Genomic DNA, 26636 nt, shown 5'->3' on the forward strand with positions numbered 1-26636 from the left:
AGGAAAAGGGAGGAATCTGGAATGATTCTTATGCATTTGTTTCATGTTACAGAATCAATGAGTATGATATTCACTAAAATAAACTGATTTGTTAGAGCTGCAGTATGGTGTGATAATAAATTCAACTTTGGAATTTCATTAGTGATTTCACATAGACAATTTTCTACATAGGCAATGATCATTTCAACTTTAGTGGAACAAACCGAAAATGTTTCCAAGGATAAAGTGAACTAAGTTTTTAGCATGTATGTACTGCCTATTTAAACCATTTGGATTGTAGTATGTCGCTGTTAAGGCCAATAAAAGGGAGAAAATAACGGGCAAGATCAGTATTCAAATCAGGGTTGAGTTGGCAGCATGCGGGAGTGAGAAGGAGCTTAGCTTTGGAAGACAGGAAATTAATATCCTTGCGGAGTTCACTCATTAACAGTGGGATTTGGGGCAAGGCACTTAGTCATTTGGTTCCGCAGTTCCCTATCTGTAAAAGATAATATCATCTTTCAAACTATTTCAGAGTCTTAAGATTTGAACTAGATAACTGATATGAAATTGCTGCCATATGCTAGTTTCATATCTGTAATGTTGAGAAACAAAATATTAGATATTTATTGGAAATTTGCATCAGGGCAGAGATTTTCTGGCAGATCATCCTATGATGTAAGTAAGACTAGGCTTCTGTGCATTTTAATGCTACCTTTGATAAAAGAATATATTTAATTCATTTTTTTAACATAATAGTTTGGAGACTAGGACATTGCAAATGTAAATTATGACACATTAAAAATAAAATAAAGTTAAATAGCAGTACTTAGCGCCAGAGAGGATATTTTTTGTAATTTTTTAAATTAGCATTTTCCTTTATTAAAAATACAAGGAAAGAGAAAAGAAAATAGTTTTGCATTCAATATTAATATAATTTTCAACTCCTGGCGATGATTACATCATAAATATCACAGCCAAACGTCTTATAGAACTAAATACAGAGCATTTCATATTCTTTCAAACAAGTTCACATAATTAAGAAAGTGTTTTTCAAATGAAATATAATTATCTCGGTTACTCTGCTGTATTTACATATGTCTTTCATGAAGAGTTATTTGGCAGTAAATCTAGCTGTTCTTTAAATAAGCATACCAAAATACTTCTTCAGAGTCTAAAGTTCTGCTAAGAGGAAAAAAATCCACACCAATTTTGCCTCTGAAAAGATATTATCACTGCTCTTTTTGTTGGTCTAGAGACAAAATATTGGAGAAAATGGAATTTTACCAAAAACAAGTTAGGAATTCTCTTCTACAGAATCTTATCCTACAGTTTTTTATAAACCAATAAAAATTAATAGATTATAAAAAAAAACCCTACTTATTTTACTCAAAGTATTTTGGAATAAAGAAACTGATAATTATTTACCTAGTTTCAATCCTGGGTAAGCTCTCCTTGGGCAGAAGTCCAAATGAAAGGCTTAACCATTGCAAATGTTTTTGTCATATGAAGCCCTACACATTCAAAACGCAAAACATACAGGCCCCACATCTGGTTGGTAGATGTAATTAGCTAGTGTCCATTCAGCACTGTGGGTTTCATTACCAAGTTTAAATTTGGGGGTGTGTTATCCTTCAGAGATTCTATTTCAATTCTTTTGTAAAAAACAAACAAAAAAAAGATATTTTAACCTTTGAGCCGTTCTGAGGGTCACCAGCTTATATCTGAGTGTCATGGACATTCCTTTTGATTCCAGGGAATTAGCGTTGTGATTGGTTTAGAGCTGGTCTTTGCAGTTAGGCTGCTTGGGTTTGAATCCTGGCTTCGTCTCGTATTAACTATGTGACTTGAAACGCATTGCCTTCCTTTGCTGTGCCTTAGTTTCCCTAATTATAAAATGGGCAAAATAATAGTACCTATCTCATAGCTGTTGAGAACATTATATTAGTAAATATATGAAGTGTTCCTGACACCTAGTTAGTGCTCAGTGATTAAAAACTATTGTTGTTATTATCAACTCAGAAAGAATTGTTATCATAATATGAAGATGATAAACAATGAAAAGGAAAAGATTAGGCTCTTTAACTGGTGCCCTTGACAGGATTTTGGGGAGGGAGGAATACATCATTGATGGGCTCTGCCAATCGATTCCTCCTCTTTCTAGTGCTTGGGATCTATCTTGGAAAACCAAGAGGAGAGGGAGTGTATCACTGTATCCCTAAAATGCTGGCGACCTAACTGGAACCTTCAGTTCTTTTCTTATTGGTAAAATTCATTCCCAAATAAATCCCTCCTCTCCCTTTCGCTGCCCCCGCAAACTAGCAAAACCCACATGCCTCATTTGAGAAATACATGTGCCAAGTTTGAAATTTTAAAATTCAAACTGCTGTAATTTTTTTGCATACACATAAATTCTGGCAAATTTCAATGCTGGTTAAAAAAACACGTTTTTGCTTGTTGGAATGCTATTATTGCTCCAAACGATTGAACAGATTTTTTCAGCCTTTCTAAATGAAATTCATTTCTGAGAAGACAATAACGATGAAGAATTTCTTCCTCAAGGGTCATGCCGGGGGAAGCTTAGAAAGTACTGTGCTGGTGCACATAGCACACAGAAAAAGTTTCCTCTCATCCATAACTGGTTATTTTATATGTTTCTCTTTTTTCAAACTCCCAGTGAGAACAACATAGCCTTGACAAAATGAAGAATGAGTTTCAGTTTCAACCTGTTATCCTCACATAACCCATTATGATGGATAGTTTTGTTGTCAAGTTGGGTAGGCTATATTACCCACTTTTCAATCACGTGCTCATCTAGGTGTTGCTATGAAGTTATTTTGTAGACGTGGTTAATATCTGCAATCAGTTGACTTTATAAGTAGAGTATCCTTGATAATGTGGGTGGGGCTTATCTAATTGGTTGAAAGGTCTAAGAGCAAAACCGGGGTGTCCCTGAAGAAGAAATTCTGTGTGAGATCTGCTGTGTCAGCTCCTGCCCCAGTTTCCAGCCTATAGGCCTGCCCTACTAATTTTGAACTTTGCCCAACCAGACCCCCTCATCTCATAAAACAATTCCTTGAAATAAATAAATCTCTTTATCTATCTATCTATCTCTGGTTCTGTCTCTCTGGTGGAACCCTGCCTGTTAAACTCTTCATCTCAATTGTGATATAAAATGTAAAGTACCAATTTCACTGGCCCAAAACTTTTTACTTCAGTTGCTTAAAAAACACTTTATTTTCAAAAGTATTTAAACATCTGACTGTTTTTTTAACTTTTTCTTGAACTATTTCACACACACACATAGACACACAGACGGAGAGCACAAATGACATTGAACACATTTGTGTACCCAAAACGCAGATCAAGAAGCAACGTAATCTGCACACAAGAGGATGCCTTGGTGGTCCTTATCATCATGCCACACACACACACACCTCCAACATTTGTTGAAAGATGGATCCTCATGAAGTGAAGCCAGGACTCTAAAGTTCCTGTGTACACTCTCGTAAGTACTGTTTCCTCTAGCCAGAAGTCTCCAGGTGCCTGTAATAGCATCATCCCCTCTCTTAGTCAATCTGAGCATACTCAATCCGATTCCTCACTTGGAGGGCATTACTCAGATCTAAATATACATATTCCCTAAATCCCTTAGGTTATAAAAAAATTTCATGGCATTTGGTTTAGTGGCATGAAAAAAGAAGAAGTGGATCGGGGGACTGGCAAACCCTTTTTAAATAGCTTGGCCATTCTAGCTCTCAGTGTGGTAATGAGAACAAAATCCGGTTAAGCTGGCTTTTGAGGATTTCCACATTGATAAAATGTATGTATTTACATCACACTTGTATAGGTTCCCATCTTCTCTCTGCTAATATGCCACAGACTCCTTAAAGGAAAAATGTCTTCACAATAGAGGTTAGTGATGCCCCCATACTGCTTAGGGCAGGTGCTCAGTCAGTACCTGTCACATGGCTTAAAAATGATAACTTTTCATTCACTTTTTAGCATAGACCCATTAAAATTGTAGCAAATTATGAGGTTTTGAGAGTGACCATTGTATATCCTCCAAAAGAGATTTAGATTTCCTGACCATTGACTAATCTTCTAAAGCAGGAATGAGCTGAACAAATCTAAGTAAAGCCTTGATAGGTCAACCCCTGGAATGCTGCAGAGTATTCTGTTTTTCTCATCTTGAGAAACAGAAGAGCAACAGAAGTAATCAAGGGGACTGACTGGTTTCCTCATAGAAAATGATCAAAGAGGTCACGAAAGAACTATGGCAAAGGACGTGAACAAATCCTATAAAATTCTTGATCTCATTTCTTCCTTTAATTATCAACCTTTCCAGCAAAACTCCTTGAAAGGCTTATCCATTCTGTTTGGATCTAAATTCTCCTCCCCTTGCTCCCTCAGACCCTCCCCATCCTACCTTTTGCCTGCACCAAACCTACCAAAACTCACCTCCAGGGGCCACATGTCTCAGGCCTCCTGTGACTTAACCATTTGACAAAACTGACCACTCCCTCTTTTGTGACGCTCTTGGCTTGGCTTCTAGGACACTCTCCAGAACGCTCCTCTGCCTGCTCCTTCTTGGCGTTTGTGCTGACCCTCCCCCACGGCTCTCAGACACCTGGTTCCCAGAACCAGGGCTGCCTCTTCTCCTGTCTGTCTGCATCACCTCTTCAGTCTCTTTGCCTGTGACACCTTCTGTATGTTGATGATTCTCAAACTTAGTCTCAGGCTCCCCTCTGCCAAGACTCCAAGTTCCAGCTGCCAGGTCAACGTGTTTAATGGATCTTTAGTACGCATATCGACACTAACGATTCCAAACTGACCTCTGTCGTCTCCCAAACTTCCCCTGATCTTTCACCGCAAACTTGTTTCTCCTGTTTTTCTTCTGATCTCAGACTCAGTCCAGAATCTCCTCTTTAATTTCTCTCTTTCACATGCTGCATCCAATCTATCAGCAAATCCTATGGCTGTATCTTAAAAATGTTTTCAGAACTTAACTGTATCTCACCTGTTCCACTAAGGTCATCTCTCACTTAGATGATTGCAATTGTCTCCTGACAATTATAGCCTCTCTGCTTCTTGCCTGCCTCTGGTCTTTTCTCAATAGAGCAGTCAGAGCGATCCTGCTCAAAAGTGAATCAGATCATGTTACTCCTCCGTGAAAAACCCTCCCTTGGCTTTCCAGCACTCTCAGAGCAAAAAGCTAAAGTCCTTGTCTAGGCCTGTAAGAGCCAACATGATCTGGTGACCTCATTTCTTATTACTCTTTTTTTCTCCTTCTGGTCATACTGGCCTTCTTGCCATGTGATCAAGGTTTCTGCATCTGCTGTCTCCTCTGCCTGAAATACCCTTCCTCAGATAGCACTCCCTCACTTCCATCAAATGAGCATCTTGGGGAGACTTTCCATCTCTATCATATTTGAAATTGCAGCCACCTCCACATTCTTTGTCTCACTTTCCTGCTTAGTTTTTGTCCAAAGTACTTATGAACATGTGATATATTACATATTTTGCTTATTGAAGATGCTGAATGAATGTTTCAGGAAGGCAGGGATTTAAAAAAATTTTTTGGTGGTTGTTCTCCAATAAGTCGTATCACCTAGAATTTTAAGTACTCAGATTATTTGTTGAATGATTATGCCTATTCATTTCTCTTCCCTCCTCTCCCCCCTCTCCCCTCTTCTCTTTTCCTCTTTTATCTTGTCTCCTCTTTTCTGTCTAGATTTATTCTTTTGATGATCTCACCAGTTACACAGCTTTAGTTACCACAAGAAGTATAATCCCAAACTTAAAAAATATATATTGCAATATAAAATATATTTAGGGCTTCCCTGGTGGCGCAGTGGTTGGGGGTCCGCCTGCCGATGCAGGGGACGTGGGTTCGTGTCCCGGTCTGGGAAGATCCCACATGCCGCGGAGTGGCTGGGCCCGTGAGCCATGGCCACTGAACCTGCGCATCTGGAGCCTGTGCTCCGCAACGGGAGAGGCCACAACAGTGAAAGGCCCGCATACCAAAAAAATATATATATATATATGAGAGAAAGAGAGAGAGAGAGAGAGAGAGAGAGAGAGGGAGGGAGGGAGGGAGGGAGGGAGGGAGAGAGAGAGGGAGAGAGAGAGAGAGAGAGAGAGAGAGAGAGAGAGAGGGAGAGAGCGAGCTAGCGAGCCATCTGCTCCTATTGAGAAAAAGAGCTAGACAACATAGAAATAAAATGTTGTTTCAAATAGTTGGTAATTACCATATGGGACTTACTTCTACTACCAATGACTTTACTCAATATCTCATCATTTTTGCTTGGATTATTAGAATAGCCTCTTAGTTGTTATCTGTAACTCATGTGTGGATATCTCCACCCTTTTTTTCACATAGTCATCAGTGTAATCATATCACACACATTTAAATATATTTCACTGGTCTCCTGGGCTCAGGGGTGGGGGGGAGAGGAGGATACAAGTGATAATGATGACAAAGGTGTAGAATCAAGTATTTTGAAACTGGATGAGCTTGTTCTTTCCCTCAAAGTCAAATACATGTTTTCTCTATGAGTTAACTAACCATTAGGAGACATTCTGAAGAATGCCTGTATTATGTGTGTACATAATATTTCCACTGCTTGAAAGACACTTCTTATTTGAATCAGAAGGTCTATATTGCAACTAGAACTTTTAAACATTTCATTCTTTTAAAGAAAGTGGAAATAAAACTGAAACCCATCCTGAGGATCATGCCGTGTTCCTATAACTGGATTTTTGGTAATCATTGGGTCCCTGCTTGGGTTTGGGCGGCATCTTCTTTGCTAAGAAAGTCATCAACGAAACCCATTTTAGACAGATCCATGTCTTTGTTAAGTTACACGGCATTTTAGTGATGCAGTACATGGATCACTTTTCTTGAAGGAAACACAAAAGTAGAAGTGTTTTCCAAATCTTTCTATACTTGAGTGACATTCTTCACTGGCCCAAACTTCTTTGGCTAATTGATTCTCCAAACAAGACCTCAGCCAACCTTCAGAGCAGCTGTTTCTGGAATAATGGAGACTGGCAAGGGAGGGAATAACTGTGGCTTTAACAGGCAGGCATTCACTCTCCACCACATTCTAAATTGCCTTCTCTGAAAGGGTTGCTTTTGATGACCAAATGCATCTTGTTTTCTCTTGGTTAAAAAAAAAAAAAAAAAGAAGAAGAAAATACAGCCCTATTTTTCAGACCATGATAACACAAAGCAGTCACTGGAAAACTTGGCAAGAGTGAGTCAAGTTCCTAATAGGCTGGCCACTGTGACTTGGGATATTATTCTTAGGAACCCAGTAAAGCCCATTTCATTTTGGAATAGATTCCTTTCCCCCAGTGGCACTCCAGAAACCTCGCCGTCTGTTTCAATTATAAATCCCCAGTCTTATCACAGGCTCCGGGCTATAACTGACTTCTGGCAATTTATGATCAAACCTAAAGGCATTTAGGGAGTGAATTGTACCATTTGTTGAACAAGTAAAAGTCTCTGACACTTGGGGCCGAAATTAAAATGTCATTTAGTAAACGAGTATGTTAATCTCATAAGAGGAAATAACAGGAATCTCATAACAGGAAGTCTCATAAGAGGGATAACCAGTGTCTTACTTAAAACCCAGGAATTTTAGAGCTGGAAAGTAACTTAGTGATCATTTAGTTTAACTCTTGATTTCACCGATACGGAAGCTGAGGCCAAGGGAAATTAGGTAGCTGGCTTAAGGTCACACCTGGCCTAAATAGAAGGTCAGTCACCTAATTCCCTCCAAGTGCCTATCTCATGACCCACGATTCTATTCTCACTCTAGTTGGCTTTTGTGAAAGAGCAAGATCAGAAGCCAGACCAAAGGTCTTAGGTGATTATTTTCCTTTGTTGACAGTTTTCTTTTCACCAGCAGGGTAGGGAAAGGGGGGCTTGGGGTAGGGGGACAGTTGAGAAAGTTGAGAGACATCTGAGACAATATTATTTAGAGGTGTTACTGTTGCAGGCTGAGTGAAAAGGGATGGTGATGAAATTTTCTTTCCTGGAAATGATTACAAATAGATAAGAACCTTTTGGGGTCTAATAGTAGAAGGCATGAGGGTGTTTTTGACTGCTGTTTTTAGGCAGTGTGTTTGGACACACTGGGTAACCGTCAAGAGGTCCTGGGTGTGTCATAATATTCTGGATTTTCAGTTATTTTTGGTTATGGGACAGCCACTATCAGGAAAGCACGAACCTGAAAAGCAAAGTTAGAAGGCCCTTTGGAAAGCCCGTATAGACTGAATTTATCATTTATGTCTGAGACACTGATGTTTTGTAGAAAAACTTGGTAGGAAGTGAGAATATTTTTGTAGTCTTATACTTTCAGAGTTGTTTGCTGCAGTCAACCTATTAAAATGGGCCTGGTGGAGAATGGATGCTCCCAGAACTATTGCAGTATGCTATCGAAGGTCCTGGAGACCACAGAAATGTATTAGGACTTGAGTTTCCAACTATAGTTGGCAATGAGACTGGCTCTGTACCAGGACTGTATGTTGCTTCTAGAATAAACAGTTTTTTCCCTAACTAATCCTGAACATTCACATTTGATTATGTTATATTCATATCTTAATTATCAAGATATCAAGAGTGTCTGCCACATGGTAGATTTTTCAAATGAATGTAAAAGGATTATGAATTGGATTTAATTCAGAGAGGGACAGGGAACCAATGGAAGGTTTTAACTTGGGCGTGGTCATGTTCAGGCTGGACAACCTCTGCCTGCTCTCTGGATCCTATCACCCAGAGGTTCATGGGAGTCACTTGTTCCTATATTTCTTTCCATAGAGTTTTGGGAATAAAAGAAACAGATCACCCATCAGGTGATCAAATAATGATCAACAATCTTCTGTGGTGGCCTAAGACTAATGTTTTGATGTATGTAAATTAAGGACAAGCATTTGTCTATACCCAGCTATTTGTGAAATACTTGACCTCCATAGGTATGGAAGACCCCAGATTTTCCATGTAAGAAATTCAAATTAGAGTTTCTATTAAATTTTATTTTAAACTGAAGATTTATTTGAAAAGAGACAAGAGAACCTGACTTCTAAGTACTTCCACAAGCTCTATATAAAGTATAAATTGATTTGTTGTTTACTACTTTGAGCAATTCTTCCTTACTGACTGATTATACTAATATGATTATTTGGAAATACCTTGGCTCCAGTATGTTAGTTTTGGTGACTGTGAAAGATTTCATATATCATATAAATGTAGGAGACAACATATATAATTTATATCACATAATGTAAATAAATTCAGCATTTAAAGAGTTGATTTGTTGGAACATCTGATCTCACTGGAAGGAAGTGCTGATAAAGGTAGAAGGGTTTTCAAAGCAGAGAGGTATCAAGTTCAGTAACACCTCATTACCTGCAAGTGCTTTGTCTGCAGGGAAGAGAAATTAATGATATCTCCACATCTTGCAACATTTGTCTTCATAGTTCAGCAGCACAAAGATCCTGTTTCTATACTAAAATTTTCTGTAAAAGTATCTTTTCCTGGGCCCCAATTTTTAACCTTCTGTTAGTGGGACTCATTTTAAAAATTCAAAATTAGTGAGGAGTCATGTTGAAACATTGCCAGTTCTACATGGTACAAAAGGTTGGCTATGGAGGAATATAGATGGAGGGTATTGAGTGAGCAGAGTCTACTCGGCTGGGTAAGGAGGCAGGTGGTTGGGAGTGGTCGCTAGGAATACAAATGTTTTTTGAAAAAAACCAAAATATTCTGTCTAGTAAATCTAATGATTTATGTACTGCAGAAACTAAACAAATGTGGTGCTGAGCTTTTCTATCCTTGGAAAACTTCTGAAATACCTAAGGGTGTCAAAAAATTTTGTAGGTGAGGAGCGTCCTTTTTATTTTTTTTAAATTAACTAGAACTTTAAAAAAAAACTAAACAAGTATTATATGGTTAGACAAGAGAGTAAACCAGCACGGCTTCTTGGATTCTTCCCCCAGATGAACCCCCAAATTCCAGAGAAGATTCAGGGAGATTTATGGAACTTGTAGCTAGCGTCAGACACTAAAATAAAATCTTCAAGAAACCTGTGCAGAGGCAGAAGATAGTCGGGTCTTGGTGTGAAGGTGAAAAGTGTAGGCCTGGTGGGACAGACAATCAGGGGATTGGCTGAGAAAGAGCTCTCTGGTTACGCCCTTTCCAGGTCTTCATGTTGCCTTGGGCAAGCCACTGTCCTGCCTTGTTCTATCTGTGGGACAGGAGAGTCGCCGTGCCAGCCAGGCACAGGGAGACATCAAGGTCATGGCAGTGCTTGGGCTGGCCAGCTGAGGAGCACTTCCTCTTTGCCCCACCAGCCTATCTACCCAGTGAGTGTGGCAACCAAAGAAGAGCTACAACAGTTATGCAGTTAATTTCAAAAATTTGACTGAAGAGGGGAGTCATACAAATTGATGGGTGTACCTCAAATGCACTTATTAATTAAAAATATACACAGGTACATTTATTAACCAATCTAAGCATACAAGGTGAAGGCTTTTCCTTTGAGTACAGGTTTCCAGGTTAAAGTTCTATCATCTTTCTTGCATAAACCACACTCCTTTGAATATCTGTCATTTTAATATTTGATTCTTTAAATGGAAATTAAAATAATAAAACACTTGACAGGCAATCTGGAAGAGACTCCTAGATTTTATTGATAATTCCACATTATTAAAAATAGTTATATTACCTATATTTGTGTGGATTATTTTTGAAAAAAACAGAATTATTGATTTCTTTTCCCCCAATCTTTTAATAGGAATAAGGTTTTTTTTTTCCTTTTGTCATTTGTATTTCATTAATTTACATCATATTTAACTCAATTAAGTTCAATAATAACAGCAACTGACATATATAGGTTTGGGGACAAATCAAACTAATCTGAGTCATTGTACTCAATTGGTGAGAGTAGCACTTCATGGGCATGAGAGTAGCCTACTAGTTTTGAGCATTAAGCATGATGTTACCTTTTCAGAGGAAATAGATGGAGTCAATTTGTTTCAGGTGTTTGTTTAAATAGATGTTGCCTTTTATATTAGCCAAGGTAATATCTGCTTGTCCCAAGGTAATAAAAGATGAATGCATAGGAAAAAATAACAAGGCTAATGCGGAGAGCAAGCATTATTTTAGAAAAAGGCAACACATAGAACAACCTATAACAGAAGAAATGAAAATAATAGAGTATATAAAATAAAAATATAGAAATAAACTTAATAAATATCCTGAGAGGGATGGGGAAGAATAGTAAATACAGGAAAAAGGGTTGTGTAAAATAAACAAATGGGATCTTTGATATAAAATATTTAATTGTCAATGTAAAATAAAAGATGATATGAATAATTGAATGTATACAGGCAAATGATAAATTAATACAATGTAGAGACTTAAAGCATTGATAAAGAATGAAGAGATGGTAGAATGAGAAAAGTTAAATGTGGAAGATAAAATTTCCACATGTATCAGAAGGAAAGAAGAATAAATAAAGGAGAGAATAATTGAAAAATAATGGCCATTTTTCCCCTAGAAATAAAGCAAGTTTTAAAACTTCAGATAGAAAAGGTACTGAGAGTGCTAAGCAGAAAAAATGTGAAAAAACTCCCTACATATTACCATAAAACACAAAGACAAACTTAACGTTTCCAGAGAAACACAGCAGATCACCTACAAAGTAATAAGAATCACATTGATATCAGACTTCTCAACAGGATTATTGGAAACAGTAGCAGTATCTTGAAGGAAAGGAATTTTGAATATTAGACTTCTACAGGCAAATAAACTGTTATTTACATATTAAGATGAAATAAGCATATCCTCAGACATGTACAGATTTAGTTGGTTCACCTCTTGGGGACACTTTAAAAAACCCTTAGAATGCATTCTTTGATAAGAAGAGAGGTGAATCTGGAAGTGATGATACATGGAGAATAAGGACAAGTTTATTGTCATAAAAATAAGCAACACAAAAAAATATATAGCCACAACAATCTAAAAATAAAATTCTAGTTAACAGTAGGATAATGAGTATGTTATTGGGAATAGGTCAGAGGTAGGTGTGAGGTTGTAGAAGTTTTTCTCTTATTTGTGGCTAAGACATCGTTACTTATAAACGTCAGCAAAACTGAGGGGAAAAAAACTTCATGAGTTTTATATAATGAGTGCCCACCAGAAGAATAAAAATAGGATGTATAACTATTAAAATAGCACAAGAAAATGTAATTAGCGAATGGAAAGTAATAAAATAGAAAAAATAAATGAAGTAAAATTATTGTAAAATAAATACAAAATAAGATGATACAAATAAGACCTAACATATCAGTAATTATTATAAATATACATGGGTTAAAATCACCATTCACCATTCAAAAACAAAGATTCAGGTTAATTTATCAAAATATACCAATATCTAGTAATATATTGCCTAAAAAAAAAAAATTAAAACAATAGGGTATATAAAGTTTGAATATAAAGATATATAAGGTGAATATGAATGAAAAGAAAGTTGGGTAGCAGTTTTAGAAACGGCAAATATAATTTAAGGGCTAAAATGTAAAAGGAAATAATAGGGATATTATATGCAGAAGGTAAAATAATCATAAAGATGTTTGCATCTATTAATATAGCCTCAAAATACAAAAAGCAACAAAATGCAATATAAAAATATGGTTACATCAGTAACTGTAGCTGGATGATTTAACTGATAGATCCAGAAGGGGGAAAAAGTAGCATAGAAGATTGAAGTAATGGTATCGTATTATATGTGAATTTACATATATGCATATAATTTTTTGCCCCTAAAGGAGAATACATTGTTTTCTGGAATACATGACACATTCACAAAAATCGACTGAATACTAATTCAAAAATTAAGCTCAATGCATTCCAGAGAGTTAATACTGTATATATTATATAGTTAGAGAAGAATAAAATTAAAAATTTATAACAAAAAGATAGCTAAAATATTTTGTGTATTTGAAACTGTAAACATAGTTTATACATTACATAGCTCTTGATGCAAGAAGGAAATCATTTGGGGAATTATTAATTACATAGCTATAAAAAGGGCACATATCAAGATTTCTGGGATGCAGTTAAATCATTACCAAAAGTGACTTCTGACATTAGATATATTTATCAAAAAGCAAACAACAATGGCAACAAATAAATAAAAGCAGAGGAGCTAAATATTCAACTAAAGCAGATTGAAAATGAGCATTAAAATAAATCCAAAGAAACAAAAAAGAAAGGAGCAGACAAGGGAAGAAATCAATAAAATGGCAAATAGCAAAAACAATACCACCATAAAAGGTATAAAAAGAAAACACAATTTTTTTAAAAAGCTTGATAAAATATGTTGTGAAAACCAGTCAGGAGAAATGGAGATAAGTTACAAATTTAGAAGGTGGAAAATAACTAGTAGAAACAAAAATTTAAAAGATTGGGAAACAGTGTTCAGAACACTGAACTATGAATTATGAACACTGACTTATGTCAATAATTCAGAAAGCCTAGATAAAATATATATAAAGTATGTTAATTTATAATTTTCATGTGTAATTTAAGCATTTTATGCTTTTTTTTTTAACTTAAAGGGATGTTTGCATTGGTTGGACAAGCCAAAGAATCTGTTCACTTTGACCCAAGACCATGGTAATTTGCCAAGCCTGCTTTTGGGAGAAAAGTAGTTCAGCCTTAGGGTCATATCCCTAATCTCTCAGGGTTTACAAGAGAAGACAGATGGCCTTACTAGGTTAAATCAGCTCCTAGTTAAATACTTTATCCAGACGATACTCATCAATGCTGGTAAATAAATAGGAACATGAATTATATAATTATGGAACAAATCACAAACAAAAGCCCCACTGTCCTTGATGACCAAGGACTCATCATCAGGGAGGCAATGTTAACTCAGAATAACCCAATCATATATGGTCATTTCATGCTTAGGGGACTCTAGGTGTTTTATAAATTACTAACTAGACTCAGTAGAGTGTGTCTGGGTTCTTAGAGCTTTAAAGTGGTTTTCTGTTATTCTGTGGGACCATGCTTCCCTGGATCCAGCTCATCCTTTGGTCACATGGTTTATTCCATTGTTTCAAGCCCTCTAGCTTTGATACTCAGGAAGAGTTCCAAGTGACTTTCTCCTGTTATCAGTAACTTGGATTGACTACTAAGGGATTCCTTCTCTCTGTGGAGGTGGCAGAATTTATAATTTTCTCAGTGAGTACTTTTTTTATAGTCCAGAGAGCTGAAGGGAATAGCTTATACGAGAGTAAAATGGTAACATTTCTGAAAAAGATTGGTGTATAGTACTTCTTTTTTTCGTTGTTCAGAAGCAAAGGAAAGCTTCATTCTTGGATCAGAGAATGGAGAGGTTCAAGCTGGTGCTCTAGAGTACATGTTCTCTCCCCAAAGGCCCTCGCTGGGGCTGCTTTATAGGGATCTAGTTAGCAGGGAGGTGAGAGGGCGGGGTTCTCACAGGTCAGGTGTGGCTGCCCTGCTCATGCTGCAGCTCGCAGTGCCAGTGTGGGCGCAGCGTCTCTGCACACGGCCCACCGCCGCCATCTTGGATCGCAGTGCTTCTGCACATGGCCTGCTGCCGCCATCTTGGATCGCAGTGCTTCTGCACACGTCCCGCCACGTGGAGGTGTTAGCACAGCAGTGTCGCACCAGGAACTCTGGTCAAGGGCCAGACCTCTGCACGCAGTCTCCTCAGATGGGAGGTGCACCCAGTCACACCTCAGATGGGACTCGAGTGGAGTCAGAGCGGAGTGGCCAGATGGAGAAAGATTTCTTAAAATGTACCATTCCACTCCCTTCCCCAGAAAGCTCAATGTCATAGCTTCATGAGCACTTCTCACCTTTAGAGAGTACAGCTGAAGTACCATTTCCACTTTTCTAAGACGGCACCAAGAAAAGCTCTAAAATGATGTAGCTATATGTATTCTCCCCTTTGCTGTTCAGTTAGACCAGTGCAATTGCAAGGGCAAGAAATGATGCGTACTATGGCTAAATGCAATGTGCTTCCACAGAAATGCCTCAAATCTGATATTAATCACAAACTTTTTATTGATGCCCCGGTTGAGTTTGCAGACTGGTAATACAAAGAGTGGGTCAGTTGTGAGTCTTGTCAAGACTGTGCTGGTGACAGACTTTGTTATATGTAAAAAGAAAAATCAGCTTTAGAACATTTCAAATGTATTGGCTGAACAGACATAAACAAAAAGATTGGCATCCTTGTAGCTGTATCTTATGTATTCAAAAGCCCCTTTCCAACCATGGGGGAAACAAAAAACCAGAGTTCATTATGTATTTATGAAAAACAAAATTACCTATTCATAAAAATCAAAAGCAATATGTTTTGCTTATATCAACAGGTAAAATTAATACAATTTTTCCTATAATAGTTCATTTGCTCTGACATAATTTTGAATATTGGAACAAAATGTCAAGAAGAGATATAAATTGAAATAAGAGATAAAATTCTTCAAGTAAATTATTTTCTCTATAGAGTCATAGGAATCATTTATTTCTTATTAATGGAAATGTTAGCACTTCTGATTTTTACAGAACAGGTAGTGATGGAGAAGGCAGCTTCCTACTAATGAGACAGAACTTGGTAGGATTATTCAATTTCCAAACTTGCTGCTGCTACCAAAGCTGTTAATTGGTATCAGCTATGACAGCTTGTGGTGTGACTGGACTCTTGTTCAACACAAATAATCATTAGCTGCTAATGACTTTAAATCACTGTGAACAAGGCAGAGATTGACCCTGTGACCTAAATGTTCCCGGGGATACTCAGAAGTTATGTGGTTTCCTGTAATGGATAAAGCTGTGTGTCTGGATTGAGAGCTAAAAATTTTTTTCTTAGTCACAGAAATAATTTCTTTGAATAAGTAATGTATGATATTGGGGTCTCAATTTACTTAATTAAACAAATGAATGTTTAATCTGATATGGTATATTTTGTGTATAAGATTAGTGCCATACAAAACATCCACACAGGAAATAAATGAAGTACTTCTTGCAGATTTTGTTTGCACCTTTGTAAGCTTTAGGAAATGTCACTTTTATTTTTCTTTCCATAGTGATTACGATGGTTAGTTCTTTCCCATAATCTCTAGATAATGGGTCATTTAAGATTCGCTTGGCTGAAAGTGGAATAAATCAAAAGAAAATGAAAAATGACTCCCTTAAGGCATTTTGAAAGATTAAAAAAATGATGAGTTGGTGATGTAGGTTTTTCTATATTTTAGATATATTTAATACCTTGTATAACAGTTACTGAATTTATATGTATAACTAAATCGAGACAGACCTGTAAGAATGACCTTAAACGATACCAGAATTAAATAGAACGGAGATTTGATTTAACAAGATGAAAGTTTCTACTATAGCATAAGGAATATAAGAAATAAGAATGTAAGAAGTATAGAAGTGTAATAATAAGTAAAATATTTGAGACCTCCCAATGGTATTGTTAAATAACTTATTATAGCACTACTCTATGCTTTAACTTCTAAACAGACTATCAGAGCATATGAATTGGCATAGGGCTAGGAGCAAGAGTCTTGGGTTTCATTTTTATTTAATTTGCTACTCACTTGTCGCATAACAGCATCCAAAACAGTCAGTGTAGAGAACCCCTCGGAGATAGGCCATTATTGCCCCTCTACCAATGGTGACACGGAAGACACAGTGTTGTCACCATACTTGTCAATAGCCAATGAATGGTGACAACATTCACCATTCCCCAAATGGTGGCAAAAAAATTCCAAAATGGAATTTTGCTTTTAGACAAGCACAATTGCTACTTTCCTGTGCTAAGATTCCCTATAAATTTGTATGCATTTCTTAAGAGATTATCATATATGGGATTGGTTTAACAATTATTAGTCTCAAGTGGAAGATAATGTGGAACAAATAAAAACTGGAATGACGTGGAAATTTGCCTGGTTTCTTTTGGAATGACGGCTTAAGGAGGGTTAGAGATGGAGAATAGGAATTCTTAGGTTTTCAATGATTTTGGTTTCCTCGGATGAGGGTGAGGTTTAGAACTTTTATGGTAACGTTAAGTATGTGTTCTCAGTGTGTGTTTTATTCTAACTGGCGCAACCAAGTTGTAACTTTTCTGTACCACCTGGGTAAATTCTACTTATGAGAAGAAGATGCTTAATATAGTAGTAAAAACTTACATTTATTGGTTGTCTGCCATGTCCCAAAAATTCAGCTAGGTACTTCCACATATATTATCTCGTTTTCACAAAACACAGTCCAAATTGATGGAGAAATTAAAAGCCAAATGTAAATGTAACCCAGCTCTCATGAAGCATGGGGCTGGTTGTTGGCAAAGTTGTCACTGTTTATCTTTGGTCTTTCCAGTCTCCCTTTTACTGCATCCTTTCCTAAATCCTTGCCCCATGAATACCTGCTCTAAAGAAAGAATGTGATATTGGCCATTTGCATCTTATGAATATTTAAGGAACATCAAAGACAAAAGCCCAAGAAGTTTTAACTCTAATATATAAACAAGAACGATAGCTTATTTTAGGATAAAGCCCCTGGTGCTTCTGAATTTACAAGAATCTGGAATTCTCTGAGACACTGAGAATAACAGAACTTAAGATTGCTACTGGGCCTGGGAAAAGACATCATAGTTTCCTTGGTTGGGGGTAAAATGACGGAATCGTGATCCCAGAAAAGTTCTGCAGAGGTACTTTATTATTATTAGAAGCCCCAGGACCCAAAGTGTAAATGTCTAAGTTAGTGGGAAATCAAAGAGCAAAAACACTTTCAGAAGTTTTCCTTTTTCATGAAGAAACTCTAAATATATGTGTTCTTGAGTGTATGTGCATGTGCTAGTGCGTGTGTGTATTCTCACGTCTGTATGCCAATGTCTGTGAGCTTGTGCCTGTACACTGGTGTGCATGTGTATGATTTATCATAAGGAAACATCACATACGATGCAGAAGACCATGCTAGTTGTCACTGAGTTGTAATACCCCAACAAAACAAATAAATTTTATTAAGCTTTAGCCCTTCTGTGGATAAATCCATGTCAGGTTAGATTCATACATTCATATGAAGTTATGGGTGTGAAAGACAGGGAAGGAAAAACAAAGGAAAGAGTTGTTCTAAAATTGTCAGTTTTAAACCCGGGAAATGTAATCAGAGCCATAAAAATGTCTAAGGCGTGACAAAGCCGGGAGTCTAACTGGATAACCAGACGCTTGATAAATCTACCTGGACCCTCTTTCTGTCTGTAAATTGAGGATAAACTTTGAAGAGAAACGTGGGTCTCTGGCTGCTTGGATTCTTCTTCTAGGATCAGCACTCTAATCCAGGTCAATTAAAGGAAATTGGAGGAGGTTCTGTGGTGAAAACAAAAGCAGGTTTTTATGCAACATGTGCTGTAGGTTAAGTAATGGACTGCTGGCTTCTTGGGACAGGATGTACCACTGGATGTGTGCTGGGTTCATTACAGAGAGAGCTTGAAGCATCCACCAGGGTTACAGTCAACAGTTATTAAATCCATTTCTGACTTAAGCCCGCTAAGGTTCATCACAGGCCTCCTTCCTGAAGTGACCTGATTCTCCTGCCGTGAAGGTATGGTGCGACTTGCAAAGCTTCTTTCGGTATCATAACAGTACCCTCTCTTCATTATTGTCTTTTTTTCTAGGGCTGGGCATTCTTCCCATCTGGTTCTTATTTGGCTCTTGAGAAATCAAATCCTATCCTGGCTCTCTGTATATCACCCTAATGTTTTTGTGTTTTATTATTATTATTTAATATTTATGGATGTGACATCATAATCATTGTGTGCCCTTTGCCAATTTCCTTAACCTCGTTTTGACAGTCTGTACCCACAGGGCTGCAGACGCTCTGTGAAACAAACAAACAAAAGGTGCTGCTTTCAGAGAGCACTTCAGTGAGATATCTTAGTGAGTTGCTAATTAGCGTGTTTTCTCTGTCTCCTGTTGGAGGGTCTCAATCTTGCTTTCAACCCTTCTGCAGTATGTGTTATTTTTTTGTCTCTTAAGACCACACCACTAAATTTCACTTAATGTAACTACCTCTGGAGAGAAAATAATCAGTCATTTTCCAGTAATTAAATGGGGCTGTTTCATTGCTGATTTACTATCTGGTAATAAAAACCTCAGAATTTTCTTAAGCATTATTCTAGAATCTAGCCCATAAGAAGTGTTATCACAGATACTTAAAAGTTTTGTGGTGAACCTAATGAGATCTCACGATAATTTTGGTGATACCATATTAAAAACCCCTGTAGGATAATTAAGCCCCACCATCCTGCTTTTAATTGAGGGGAGGAAATTCTGAACTGTAACATCAACATCTGCAACCACTTTATGAAAGTGTTAAGACAGCAAAGCCAAAACAGATACAGGTTACTATTATGTAAATTTTAAATTTACACACACGTCCACATATGCACACATACACAATAATATACACATTTGCAGCAGATGAGACTTTGCCTTGAAATGGAGATATAAGTTAGTGAAATTTACATCTACCTTACCATCAGGTCTTATCCATAAATCAGCACCTTCTCCACTACCCCCTCTTCTTTACTCCTATTTCCTCTGCTACACAGGTCCATGGGAACCCACCTATCATCAGTATTCTTGCCTCTGATTGGTTTGTTCCTCCACCTACTATTTCCTTTGACATTGGAAGTCCTGCCCTGTCCCTGCCATAATTCCTGGAACTTCTTTTCCCTGTGTTTGAAGTCACAAGGCTATAAAACCTGCTATAGGGAGTGCTAGGGCAGCAGTAACTCCACCTACCCTTAAGTCCAAACCATTAGACATGGAACCAGCTTCTGAAAGCTGGTTCCCTCTTTACTCTTGCACAAGAAATATATGCTCCATAAAAGCTAGAGATGTGTTCTGCCTTGGATCCACTAGGTCTCCAGAGGTTTTCGTCTGTTGGTGAAAAAAGTAAAATAATAAAAATCTCTGGATATCATTTTTAACTGAAAATTTTGAGATAAATGTAGATTCACAGGCAGTCATAAGAAATAATACAGAGCTATCCCTTGTACACTTTGCCCATTTTCCCCCAATGGTAACATTTGTAAAACTACAGTATAATATTACAATTAGGGTATTGATATTGATATAAGCCACCAATCTTTGTCAGATTTCCTTAGTTTTATTTACATTCATGCATGAGCGTTAAGTTCTATACAATTGATCACCTGCACAGGTTTGCATATCCATCCATTGTCAAGATATTGACTCTTGTCCTTTTATAATCATACCCACCTCCCTCCTTCCTCCTGCTACCCTATCCCTAACACCTGGCAACCACTGAACTATCCTCCACTTCTAAAATTTTGTCCTTTCAAAATGTTATATAAATAGAATGATACAATATGAAACCTTTGAGGACTGAGAATTTTTTTTTCCACTCAGAATATTCCCTGGAGATTCATCTAAATGGTGGTGTATCAAGAATTTTTTCCTTTTCGTTTCTGAGTAGTATACCGTAGTATGTATGTCCTATAGTTTGTTTAACTGTTTATTTATTGAAGAACATCTGGGCTGACTTTAATTTCGGTTGTTACAAATAAAGCTGCTATGAACATTTGTGTAAAGGCTTTTGTGTTAACATATGTTTACATTTTTCTGGAATAAAAGCCCAGTGATGCAGTTACTGGGTTGTATGGTAGATGCATCTTGAGTTTTTAAAGAAGCTGTTAAGTTGTGTTCTAGAGGGGCCAGACCATCTTACCAGCCATGTATGAGTGATCCCATTTCTCCAGTTTCATCATATCCTTGCCAGCATGTGGTTTTGTCAACTAATTTTTATTTTAGCCTTTCTCATAGGTGTATAATGATATTTCATTGTGGCATTAATTTACATTTTGCTAGAGGCTATTGATATTGAATATCTTTTCTTGTGCTTATTTGCTATCTGTATTCCCTCTTCAATGAAATGTCTGTTAATGTATTTTGCCCATTTTCTAATTGGACTGTTTGTTTTTTTACTGTTGAGTTTTGGAACTTCTTTACATATTGTAGATACTAGTTCTTTGTCGGATATGTCATTTGCAGATATTTTCTCCCAGCACGTAGCTTGTCTTTTCAACCTCTTCATATGTACTTTCACAGAGCAAAAGTTTTAAATTTCTGGACATCATTTTAACAATGCCATGAACAAGGCCATAGGGGAAACATTGGTGTCTATTATTTAAAGACCATCTTTAAGATGTAAATTAAACTGCAAGTCTATAGAAACCATAGTCCCATATCTAGTTCAGTATACAGATAATAATAGCCAGGGGCAAAATACAATGTTTGAGAGCATGTTGTGATAAGTAACTCTCAATGAATTCATTTATTCATTCAATAAATAATTATTAAGTGAGTCTTATGTGTTCGGCCCTAGGCTGGTGATGCACTGGCAGTTTAAATCATGAGAATGTATAACCAAAGCTGAGGTGAAAACTCCAAAGTAATGGGATATTGCATGATGAGAATCGTTAGCAGAGGAACTGAACTTCCTTTTAGGAAATAATGCCTGGGTTGAGAGCTGAAGAATGAGTAAGAGTTAACTGTGTAAGGAGTGGAGGAGAAGGATAGGCAGTAGGGCTGAGAGATGGGGAGATGGATTCAAAGGGGGCACCAGGAGCGCAGAGACTCTATGATGGGAAGGAGCACGGAGAGCTGAGGAATGGAGAAGAAGGGCAGCTCTAGGGTGTGGAGAGTGAGGGGAAAGTGAGACAAGATGGGGCTGGACTTTGGTCTCTATTCCGAGGACTATTGAAAGGCTTGATAAGATTGATGAGGGAGAAGTGAGCAATGAGATCAAGCGTGCGTTCCTTTGGAGCATAATACCCTGAATGTTGTATAGAATGAAGAATGGGGGGGAGCAAGCGTGGACTGTGGGCTCAAAGTTAAGAGGCTTCTGTGGTTGGCCCGGTGAATGTCAGTGGTGGTTTGAGCTGAGATGTTTACAGTGTGCTCTTGGTAAAGTTTTCTAAGGTTTTACAGTCAACCTCGGACAGAGAAATGCAGACAAGATTTGGACTGTGTTTGTCCCTAGAATTGGGTGGACCGCTTTTGAACGCACAGTGAAAGGACCACTGCTGGAACAGTTTCTTTAAGAAAAGACAAAGACTGTTTACCTGCCCTTGGGGGCTGAATCTAGAATCCTCAGTGCCTTGGCCACTAAGAGCTGAGGTGACAAGTATTCCAATCAATTTTGTGATGCTTCCCTTCAAGCATCCCTAAACCATTTTGTAGATCTAGGGCCCCAAACACAAATGTCCTGAGTAGGTCTCCTAAGACCTAGTCATAAGAAAAGCAGTATGCTAAAAAAAAAAAAAGGAGAAATGGTAAGAAAACCTAAGACAATAAGAGAAAAGGAAGGGAGCCAGGGAAAATATAAAAAATCTGTGACAAGTAAGAATGAGGAAAAAAAGGTGTACGTGCAGGGAGTGCCGCCCATGATCGGTTGGCATTTCCTCACCAACAGAGGTTCCCACGTGTGTTGTTCCGTTTTCCAGCCATGATTGATGGCAGGGTTGCTATTTTGTGGAAGAAGAGTGTGGCAGCCCATAGAGCCAAATTGGAGCCATCTCTGGGGGAGTCTTAGTTGCTGGACAAGGTCCATGATAAAAAGCAGCAATTACGTTACAGAAGCCACTGGAGGGATGGGGCAGGAGTGGGTGTAAGTACATCTTTAACATAAACCAAGGGCAGACTTTTACTCTAAATTCAGAGTCAGGTTTCCAAGTCTACTTGAAACATTTGGTGTCTGTGCTTGTTTATACTTGGCAAATCATAGTTTCCTCTGCGTGTGTGTTTTAATAAAGAGCTTGAAGAAAAAAGAAATACCTCTGAAGCTTTTGGATGACAAATAGACCTTACAAAACATTTTAAAATAATCTAAGTGTACTGATTCAAAAGCACATAGATGGAAGTTCTCAAAATATTAAGCAAAAGAAAAAGAAATATGTAACGAACACAAATACATTGTTCATATCAAACATTTCAGAATTTTTCTGATTAGTATGCAGAAGGTCCCTGCCCCAGTTGTGTTTACCTGTCTCAAGGTTAAAAGAAAAGGAAAGGACCTCTCTATGATCTAAGACACAAATGAAATCTAATTTACTTTGGATATATGCTAATAAATATGTATCCAGGGGGTCAATTTAGTTCTGGTGGTTTAGTCAGTGCTAAGCCTAGTTGATCACAGAGAAACTGTCTGGTTTACTCAGTAAGTTCAGGTAAACTACTTTTGATATTGTTGGTCTTTAGGAAAACTACTTTTTCTTTTCCCCATTATTCTTTCAGCAACCATATTCACATTCTAATTCTAGCATATGAGAAAGATAGGCCATGCTGGTGGTCTGGGCTTTGGGGCAGTAGGGGCAGCTGGAATCAAGAGAAAAGAAGTGCAGACAGAAATGCTCAGGACAGCATTTAAGAAGTAATTGCAGTCATGAATGGCTGACTCAGGCAGTGTCAGTGCAGATTTGCCTCCATGAAAATGACCCCTCCTTTTTTATGCCTGGGAAATTAAGGAAGATGCTTGCTTTCCACCTAAGAGAACCACATTTTGTGCACTTCCTTTTTATATTCTACTGAGGCAGATTCAGTTGGAAACTGTGCCCTGAAAGGCATCCACAGACTAGTATTGGCCAAGTGGTTACACACATTAGCTATTCCATCTGCAAACTGTTGCCGGACCAGATTCTCTCTTTTGTTCCTTTGAATGAAAGAAAGAGAAAAATATCTGAAAGATAGGAAAATCTCAGGAAAAAAAGTATGAACCAGTTAGATTTTTCTACCTCATCTCACCCATCTCCTTGAGACAATATTAGATTAGAAATGATTTTATTGTTTGAATTCAGAGCGCTTTTCTCAAAATACTGTTTCACATTAGGAATTCTAGTCTATTTTGTGAAAAGTCATCTCATTAGGGGGAATTTTCTGATAGCACAGGATCCTCTGTTTCTTGGTTGCTCCCGAATTTTCAAAAATGTGTTGTCCAAAGAGAGAGGTGAATAAAGTTGCCTGAGGGAGAATTTATCAATATTGAAGAACTCAGTGGATAAAGGATCCTGAGAGTAGATGCTGTATGCAGTTGCAAGTCACTCTGAAGAGCTTGAAGAAAATGATGGCCACGTTCACTGACATAGAATGCCAACTCTGTGAGACAATGAGGAAGGGATAGAAAGGCTTGGGGGAGTAACTATACTAGGTAAGGCTGGAAAAATCTGCCTGATGTCTGTGTTTTAAAGGAAATCCCAAAGGACTCTGCATTTATCAAAGCAGTAAAGAATGCTTTGTTGCTAGGTACCAACATCATGGAGAAGCTCCGTGGTGGCTGTCATGGTAGGAGTTGCCTTAACAGAACTAGACTCTCTGACAGCAAGGAGGAATGACTGGATCCTAAAATAATAGACTATAATTATTAAATGTCAAAAGTCAGTTGGGCACACTTCCTGTAATGAGCAGCAAGGCTGGAATGGTAGCTCAGAGAATTGAGATGCAGAGAGCTCTGGAGATGGTTAATCGAATATGGCATTTCTATAGTCAAGATAGAAGGGAAGCCTGCAAAAGAATCGCTCAATCTACACAACGAAAATCAACCAAGAGTAGATCATCCATGGGCTAGACGACTTCCCTAATAAATGTCAAAATTCCTTACCATTTTTCTGGATCTGAGCCAGATTACCAATCCATAACCCACTTACCATGGGAGAGACAGGATCCCTGGAAGGAAGGACTCAGCAAGAAGATGACAAGTATATATGATAATAAATTCCCTAGTTTTTCCACAAAGGAACCTATGGGCATTTACTTAGTAACCATATACTGAGGAAAGGGGAATACTCACACATTGTTTAAGAGTGGAGGGAAAGGTAATAAATAAAGTCCTGGCCCAGGTTTGGCTCAAGGGGTCCAGAGACCCACCCGAAGATTACTTCCCCAGTCACCAAAATATAATCGAATAGAGCAGGAAGATCCCACATTTGTGCCTAAGCCTAATAAGCCTGTGTGGGTAAGAGCAATCATATGAGCAAAGTAAAAGCCTCGCAAATAGTCTCTCAGCCTCATCTTTTCTTCCTGGGACTGAATTTCCCATTCTCCCAGCTTCTGAGGTTATTGAGGCCAACAGTGCAAAGCTGAGTTTCCTTCTCTTCATTAATTGGGTCACATCTCCTTCCCAGGAGAGCCTGAATCTAATGGTTCATGAGGAGAATAGAAAGGCTGGCTCCTTCTCTCAATTTCTGACAACAGTGCTGTCAACACTCCCAGCTCCAGAGCTCCCCATGAGATTGGCTGAGGTCCTTGTGGTACCCACTTTCTCTCTCTGCCCAGTCCTATTTCTTTTACCCTCTCACAGGTGGTAATGCCAAGGTATTCCCCTGTAAACTTCGTGCTTGCAAACCTCAGTCCTCGCAGAGTCTGCTTTCCAGGGACCTGACCAGCAACATCATCCTTTCCATTTTCAAAATAAAAGAATTATGGGACTTGCCCAGAAAAATAAACTCATCAGTTTATACCTAACACCAAGGTGTTAGGTATACTAACTGATCATTTGTCGGTGAGCTTCTTAATGTGAAAATTACCTTAATTTGGTGAAATAAATGAATGAGATGATTCTTTGGGTTTAGCCTAGTGTTCCTGTCAGAATTTAACATCAAAAGATTCAAAGTAGTTCTTCCTTTGGAAAGAGATGTTTACCTGCCTTCCATTGCTGGGGAGTTCAGATCTGCCTCGAGCTACCATGAAGTAGAAAGGAATCTCCTTACTCTCTTGGATTATTACATGCAAAATGGTGAGAACCTTTGTTGAAATCCTCCAAACGTGAAATGAATGCTTCTTTTCTCCCTTCTCTACAGTAATTAAATTATTATTTTTATAATAGTAAATCAGGGACAATTTTACCTCTCATTTGGATTTTTGAAGTTAACTTCTATTTTAAACCTTAGGGTCTAGACTGGCTTATATTTATTGCTTTTAGAAGGCTTTACAACAAGTATAACCTAAAGTGTGTAACTATATCCTAAAGGTTGTAAAACCTCAGATAAAGGGGGAAAGATATTAATGTTTACTGAATATCTACAGTGTGTCTGCCATGATGCTTGGCTTGTCCATATACATTATTTCATTAATCTTCACAACCATCATGTACTTTAATTATTATTCCCATTATATAAAAAAGTGAGAGGTAAGATGACTTGACAAAAAAGTCAGCTCATGAACTGAATAATCAAGGTTAGAACCCAGGTTCTAAATTCAAGTTTAAAGCTCTTTCCACAGCTAATTTGACTGTGCTTTATGACTAAAGCCCATTTCCTCTTCCTGGCATTTTTTAAGGTCTTAAAAATTATATCATGCTACCTGTACTATTGTGACTTTACAGAAAATTAGACTATGTTAAAATTTTATTTCATTTTCCAAAAATCACAGAGAAATCTGTGAGATAATTCAGAAAAGGTATCCCTTTCTTTTTTTTCTCTGAAAGCAGTAGACTATGTCATCATTCTTTTAAATTCTTTGGTCTGAATTTGGAAAATGTTTCACTTGTACATAATGAGAATTTTATATTTAAAATAGAATTAATTGTGGCT

This window comes from Kogia breviceps, chromosome 6 (assembly GCF_026419965.1).
Source record: "Kogia breviceps isolate mKogBre1 chromosome 6, mKogBre1 haplotype 1, whole genome shotgun sequence".
In the NCBI taxonomy this organism is placed as follows: Eukaryota; Metazoa; Chordata; class Mammalia; order Artiodactyla; family Physeteridae; genus Kogia; species Kogia breviceps.